At 40.2% G+C, this 8,247-nt stretch overlaps 1 protein-coding gene across 3 annotated transcripts in view; it reads right to left on the bottom strand.

Moving 5' to 3' along the window:
- Cep164 (centrosomal protein 164) overlaps positions 1–3,049 on the bottom strand; it is a 65,437-nt gene extending 62,388 nt beyond the window's left edge. For all 3 annotated transcript variants that reach the window (XM_076846364.1, XM_076846365.1, XM_076846363.1), the window contains exon 1: positions 2,948–3,049. The gene's annotated coding sequence lies outside the window, so the exon portion shown is untranslated. The remainder of the gene's footprint in view (positions 1–2,947) is intronic.
- Between the last annotated feature and the right edge of the window lie 5,198 nt (positions 3,050–8,247).

Genomic DNA, 8,247 nt, shown 5'->3' on the forward strand with positions numbered 1-8,247 from the left:
CATTAGAGTTGCTATGGCAAATAAATGTCATGTCCTGAGATTTTCCTCCAGGCTTATGACTATGAGCGAAATTCTAGTCAATCAGGGCACTCCAGATATGGCTTCTGAAGCCTCAACTGTACTTCGTGTTGCAGTCACCAACAGATCAGATGAAACCTAATAAGATCTACTCACTACCTGGCCTGAGTCCCACTGCAAGCCTTAGAATTGTTGGGGAGAGTCACTCAACTGCACTCTTCAATCTCCTGCCAATCCCAGAATCTAGCAGAAAAGGAGTGATCCACACATCTCCTCCAAAATCACCAACCTCCTGCCAATCCAGAAGCACCTCAGCACTGGGGACACAGTTTTCACATGTTCACAGGCATATTTCTCTCAACATTATCTTTTCCATGTGTTCCACCTCTTTTGTGAAGGCCATGCTTGTTCCTTTTAATTTTTCCAACCAAGCCTAAAATGAGCTTATATAAACTGCAGGAGCTCAATTACTGCTATAAACCACACTAACACAGAACCAAGGAATCTTGGGAACCGAAAATGTCCATGGTAGCACTTGCACATGCTAAATATCCCTTCCAATGCTAAATATCCCTCTCCATACTTTAAATGACATATGGCATAGTGGTAAAAGAACCAGCTCTGAGAACAGAAAACCTGGACTCAAATCCCAGCTCTCTCACTTGCCAGTTGTATGACTTTAGGCAAGGTACTTCATCCTTTCTAAACCTCAGTAATCTCATCTGTATAATTCAGTGATGATAACCTATGTCAAAAAGATATTTGGCAGTGAATGAGATAATATCTGAAAAGTGTCTAGCACATTTCTGGCATAGAGTAAATGTCAAACCAAAAATAAAAGTATACTGGGCTGGGAGTGTAGCTCAGTGATAGTTTATGTGCTTAGCCAATGGGAGACCCTAGGTTCAATTTCCAGCACCACAAAAAATAAATAAATAAATAACAAAAGCATCTCAAAGTGTTGTGAGAAGTGGTTAAATGTAAAATGCTTAAAGTATTGTAAAATCTCAACAAATGCCAAGTGTTACTATTATTATTACCACTACTTCCCTATTTAAGGACTTATTCTACACTGTTCCAAAAGACAGATCCAATATCATTGAAGATAAGGTCATTCAGAAATTCAATAGTCATTTATTGAACACCCACCAGGCATTATTGCTAGATACCAGAGCTACAAACCTGATTAAACATGATCCTGAACCCAAGTTCAGCCTAATGTGAAGCCAAACATATAAACACATGACTACATCATGTGTTAAATACAACAGGACACAAAGATAAGGGTAACTAATATTACTCTGGAAGTTGTGGGAAAGCATCACAGATATCTGGCCACTGAGACGGTTCCTGAAGGGTAAGTAGGAGCTCACCAGGATAAGAGTAAGGGAACTTAAAGGCAGAAAGGACAGCACACACAACAGCAAAGAAGCAGGAAAGAGTGCCAAGAAACTTATTATGACAATAAAAGCTTAAATTTACTTAACAGTCCCTTTGTTCCAAAACTGTACTAAGTGTTTTATTTACATCATCTCACCTCATCCTCTCAGCTAGATAGAAATTATTATCACTGTTTTTCAAATAAGGAAATTGAGGCTAAGCAAGGTTTAAAAAAAAAAAAAAAACTTGCCCAGTTTTTCAGCTAGTAAATGGCACAACAGAATATGCATGTATTTATCTGATTCCAAAGTCTGGGCCCTTAACCGCTTTGACATGATCAAATTGCAAGGGAGAGTGGAAGGAGTAGCAGGAGAGAGATCTAGAACGGAAGGCAAGGACTATATCATAAAAGGTTGGAAGGATTAAGGATGTTGTACATGATGAGGAATTATCACAGGATTTCACAAAGGAGACTAACATTGATGAGTTTTATAGTTTAGAGACATGCAAGAATAGAAGCAGAGAAATTGCCTACGAAGTTAGCCTGAAAGTCCTGGCAAGATATTTATGAATTAAGTGGCTGTGAGAATGGGAAGGAAGGGCCAGAGGGTAGAAGAAGGAGAATAACTGCACGTGACCTATGTTTAAGTGAGGGGAAGGAGGGAACCAGATCACTTCAGTCAGTATATAGTGATTCTAGGCTTTGTCCAATAGACCATAGTAGGTATGCTGCCTAGAGTATAGACATGTCCTACTTCATACTAGATGAATGAATTCCCAGTGTAGACACCCGTGGCTGTGTGGCGAGAGCCTTCACTACGATAGACAATACAAGCAGAGGAACAGATCCCAGACATCAGGAAAGAGATGATCAGTAATCAGATCTAAGCTCAGGAAAGAGATTCACCTTAAGAGTGGTTTGCTGAATGGATGGTAACTGAAACTTTGGGTGAAATCACCCAGAGACGGAGTGGTAGAAGAGAAGAGAGTCCTGCGAAGGGCTGAGTCAAGAGAACCAGGGGGAAGGGCGTCCTGGAAGCTAAGTGAAGAGAGCGGTTCCAGATATAAACGGAGATGCTTGAATCAGTGCAGTGAAGAAAAAAAGAAAAACTTCCCAACTTCCCCAGCAGGCCAAAAGATGGCATAAGGTTGGGCTAGCCCGGGATTCGGATACGGGGGCGGGGCGGGGGATGAATCTCACAGGAGGATTCAGGCAAGGCTCACAGGACCAGGCCTCGCACAGGCTCGGGCCGGAGGAGCGAAGGAGGGACCCAACTAGCTCTCACGCCGATCTGCGCCCTCACTCCCCCACCAGCCGCCGCTCACTCACCTGCCAGGCCCCTGCCGCCTACTCGCCAGCGGGCGAGGTGGGGTTTTGAACTGATGCACACTCGCCCAACCGCTCCTTTTTCAATTCTTCCCTCAGTTCCCGCCCACACTCTACACATAGCGCTCGCTGATACACCAGAGTGCCTCAACTCACCCGCAACCCTCCTTCTCCTGCCACGCCACCAGATCACACCACCCTCTCCCCTGAAGGAGTCCTCACCTGTCCCCCACCCCGGGAGCCTTGGGGCGATGGCTCTGCGCCGTTTGCCCAGCACCACCCCGGCTCCCCGCTTCCAGGGACGCCGGGGTGTTGCCCTGCAGAGGCCAACAACCACTTCCGGAAGGGGACCAACCTAGCAACTGAAGGTTCCGCCTCCACCCAGAGCCAATAGGTCCCTGACTGAGAGCTCTGGGACTGGATTGGTTCAAGGTCCTGTCGGATCACTCAGAGTTCTGACCGTTTCCCGTGGCACGATGGGAGTTGTAGTTCAAAATACTTGATGGGGGGCTGGGGATGTGGCTCAAGCCATAGTGCGCCCGCCTGTTTGGCCTGGGGTAGATCCTCAGCACCACATTCAAACAAAGATGTTGTGTCCACCGAAAATTAAAGAATAAATATTAAAAAAAAATTCTCTCTCTCTCTCTATATATATATATTAAAAAAAAAAAAAAATACTTGATGGGGCTCCAAAAGGGATTAAAAGAGAGCCTTGTATTTAGACGTAAGGAAAATTTTTTCCAGGGCATAGGGGGACAAGTCATAATATTTATAGAAATGTGAATTACTCAAGGCAGTTTATTGATCATCAGTTTTTATAGTGTGGTTAATATCATATGAATAACAGTGATCATTAATAATCAACCCATTGAAAGGACCTTAAATAAACTAAAGAAATAAGAATGTTAAGTAATGGAAACCCCCAACCCCATTCGCCCTGCCAAAAGAAAAAAAAGAAAAAGAAAAAACATAAAAACTGGCTCCCTTGTGTTCTGATTAAATCAGTGAATACCTGACCAAGAATTTAAAAACCTAGTTTCTATCATCCATTTTTTGCCAGAGGACAGGATTCAGTTTACATATCTGCAAGATGGTGATAATAATATCTGTGGCAATTATTTTGAAGAGTCTGCTGAAGATGGAAAAAAAAGGAACACAATATGTAGACCCTGCAAACTCACTATCTGGCAGAAGAATCACTACTAATATAATTAGTTTTACTTACATGGAGGGCAAATATTCCTTTCTCTCTATGTAGTCTATCCTACAGAAGTTAAGAGGGACAAAAGCAGCTCTGGTCATTCTTTCAATAGAAAAACAAGAACATAAAGTAGAGACATTAGGAGGTGAAGAGGAGATGGTGAGGACATTCTAGAGATGTATCTGGTTCCTCCTATCTCTTGAAATTAGTCCCTGCACCACTTAGTCCACAGTAAAGAACTTGGATAGTTGTTCCTGTATATCCCAAACTAGACAGTTGGAATATATTTCTCATATTTAACTTCCTTTTTCCTCACTGCAAATGAAAAAGCATTGGTTCTCTTCCTTTCCACACACCTTAAAAGTCTTACTGAGGGGGTTGGGGTTGTGGCTCAGTGGCAGAGCATTGCCTTGCACAAGTGAGGCACTGGGTACAATCATCAGCATCACATAAAATAAATAAGTAAAATAAAGGTATCATGTCCATCTACAACTAAAAGAATATTAAAAAAAAAAAAAAAAGTCTTACTGAGGGGCCAAAGGGACTAGCCTGGGAAGAACCTCAAAGGCTCACCAACTAACTCACCACAGACATGCACAAAACAAGGATTCAAAACACCATTTCTAGTTCCCTATACGCATGAACTTACAATCAATCTAGTTGATTTTGATTGTCATCAAAATACTTCACTTTAAATTTTGCCAGGCACAGTGGCACATGCCTATAATCTCAACTGGGGAAGGTGAGGCAGGAGGATCACAAGTTCAAAGCCAGCCTCAACAAATTTAGCAAGACCCCAGGCAACTTAGTGAGACTCTGTGTCAAATTTTTAAAAATAGAAAAAAGGCTGAGGATGGGGCTTGGTAGCTAAGCACCTCTAAGTCAACTGCTGGTATCAAAAAAAAAAAAAAACACTTTGGTACCTTAATCTGGGTTCCCAACTCATGGGAAGAGCTAATAAAATAAGGGATTCTGTGGGTATCGTATTCATTTTATCAGGTTTTCCTACAAGTTTGTACTCAGAAATGCAAACCAATTTATCAAATGCCCTTAGGCAAATATAATTAAGAAAGTTGTTTTTGTTTTTGTTTTGTGGTACTGAGGATTGATCCCAGGGGTACACTGGTACTGAGCTACATTCTCAGCCCTTCTGGCTTTTTATTTTGAGACAGGATCTACTAAGTTGCTGAGGTTGGCCTCAAACTTGTGATCCTCCTGACACTATCTTTGGAGTTACTTGGATTACAGGCCTATGCCACCAAGCCCAGAAAAGAAGCAAGTCTTTGGGGGGTGGAGGGATAGTAAAAATGACACAGAAATAGGGATATCAATAATATACTAAATCAATGAAGAAGAGAGAATTTCATTCATTGTAGGTCAGAGATGAGCATTTAGAGGTGCTTTTTAAAGATGAGGGAATGAGTCTCACAAATTGTTCCCTAATCCCACATCAGAAATTCCACTGTTAGAGCTTTTTTTTCTCTCTCTCTCTCTCTCTCTCTCTCTCTCTCTCTCTTTTACTGTTTATTTGGACTTCACAAAATACATTCAACATGAAAAGAAAGGAAAACACTCATTAATCCTACCACTTTTTTTTTTTTTTTTTTTTTGGAGTGTGGGGTGTATCGGGGATTGAACTCAGGGGTACTCCACCACTGAGCATGTCACATCCCCAGCCCTATTTTGTATTTTATTTAGAGACAGGGTCTCATTGAGTTGCTTAGAGCCTCACCATTGCTGAGTCTAGCTTTGAACTCAAGATCCTCCTGTCTCAGCCTCCTTACCGCTGGGATTACAGTCATGTGCCACCATGCCTAGCCTCACTTTTCTTTTTTCAGAGGCAGTGTCTTGTTAGGTTGCCCAAGCTGGCACTCTACCACTGAGCTACACCTCCAGTCCTTTTTATTATTTATTTCAAGACAAGGTCTTGATAAACTGCCCAGCTGACTCAAACTTGTGAACATTTTGCTTTAACCTCCCAAGGAACTAGAATTACAGGCATGTGCCACCCTGCCACATATGTCATTGTCTTTAATGGTTGTTAAGGATGTCATTGAATAAAGTCACCTCTTTTGGTCTCCTATTGATGATCATTTACTTTGTTTCCAACGTCTTGATATTGTACATACTGCTGAAATTCCTGTTTTGTGGACTAGAGTCCTAGAAATAACAATGCTCAAAGAGTTTGTATTTTTTACATTTTAATAAGCATTGCCAATTTACCCTCCAAAAAATGCAGTAATTTACCAACACATTCACTAGCACCAACACATTGTCAATCTGAGAGGGAGGGAAGAAAATGGTACTTAAATAGTGTTTTGTGTTTTTACATTATTAATAAAGTCAAACTTTTTTCATGTTATTTGCCATTTTAATCTCTTCTATGAATTACCTTTCACACCCTTTGTTCATTTTTCTATCACATTGTTTGGGGGGTTTATTGGTTTGTGGAAGCTCTTTGTGTATTGTAATTAACCCTTTGTCCCCTGTTTATAGCAAATATTTCCTAATGTGCAGCTTATCTTTTAACTTTGCAAATGTCACTTTCTGAGTAGTTGTAGTAGTAAAACTGCTAATAGCTAGCCTTTATGGAGCATGCCAGACACCATTCTCCGAGCTTTACATGGATTATTTCATTGATTTCTTACTTTAAGAGGTTTGTACTATCATTACCTCGTTTTACAAATGATAAAATTGAGCACAGAAAGGTTAACAAGCCTGTGGTCTTCTGGTCACTAAATAGAAGAACCAGAATTGGAATACTAACAGTATTGAAAGGCTTCTGATTGTACAGAAGTTTTAAATATTTAAGTAGTCAAACCTATTCAGTTTTTTCCCTGAGTTTTGTTAGAGAAGCTGTCTTCAACATAAGATTATGAAAATATTTTTCTATTTCTTCCTTATTTCTATTTATTATATAAAGCTTTTTGATCTCCAGGGATTTATTTTTAGATGAGACATGGATTTTATTTTCTTTCCTTTCAAGTGGATTACCAATTGTCCCAAAAACAGTTATTGAATAATGCATCCTTTTTCCTCTGATATTAATTTCATCTTTATTTATATACAATTCCCATACATTCGCTGGTCTATTGATTTGATTTTTTTCTCTGGTGCTCCAAATCAAAAACAGATACTCAGCATGCCTGACAAGCACTCTACCACTGAGCCATGCCTTCAGCCTTTACAATTTTTATGTGTCTAATCACTTTATTGTTTAGTATTCTTCATCATATCTTCTAATCTGCAGATAATGATTCCTTTATTTTCCAGCATTTATAGCACTTGTTCAATTTTCTTATCTTATTGAATTGGCCAAACCAACCTAGACTCTGTGGAATAAGAGTGGTGATAATGACCTTCCTTTTCCTAAGCCTAACTTCTATGAGAATAACTTTAGCCTATAACAATAGGTTTTCTATGATTTTTCACTATCTTTATGCCCCTCCCCTTCCAGGGTTGGGATTGAACCCAGGGCCTCACACGTGCCAAGCACTCCACCTCAGAGCCACTGAGTCACACCCTAAGCCATTTGTTATCTTATTAAAAGTTTCCCTTTAGTTTTTTTTCTTTTTTTTTTTCATCACAATGACTAGTGAATTTTAACAAGGGCTTTTTACTTCTGATAAATATCATGATGACATAATCATATATCATTTCTATTTTAAGTAATTAGAGCCCTACAGCTCTTTGTTTTAAACACTTAGCAATTAATATGTTGATGTTTCTTGGAGTTATAACACTTCAAAGCTCTCTGCAGCCATTTATCCTCAGCCTAACTGGCTGACAGTGCATGAATCAGGGGATCATAAGGATTTGTACCCCAAGAGCATCAAAGGTACAGATTCAGATAGAGAAGACCTGACTAGCTCTTAATTGCCTAGTGATTGCAGACTCTGGTGAAAACAGACACTCTTCATTCCCCTTGAACCCTTCTTGTGTGGTTTGCTGCCTAGCACACCCTTCCATTCCTTCAATCTTGTTCCCCTAGTCTCTGTTCTAGAAATACTATGCATTTTTTTAAAAAATATTTATTTTTTAGTTGTAGTTGGACACAATACCTTTATTTTATTTATTTATTTTTATGTGGTGCTGAGGATCGAATCCAGGACCTTGCACATGTTAGGCAAGTGCTCTACCACTGAAACACAACCACAGCCCCTACTACCCATTTTTAAAGCTCAAATTAAATACCATCTTCTTTCATTGAATCTTTCCAGTTCCCTTAGATGTCCCTAAAGTCCTACTCCTTAATGCCACATCCTTTGTTTGTAACCCCACCTCCTCCCTCACCCTCCCCCCGCCGTGGCAGGAATCACTT

This window comes from Callospermophilus lateralis, chromosome 2 (genome assembly GCF_048772815.1).
Source record: "Callospermophilus lateralis isolate mCalLat2 chromosome 2, mCalLat2.hap1, whole genome shotgun sequence".
Classification (NCBI taxonomy): domain Eukaryota; kingdom Metazoa; phylum Chordata; class Mammalia; order Rodentia; family Sciuridae; genus Callospermophilus; species Callospermophilus lateralis.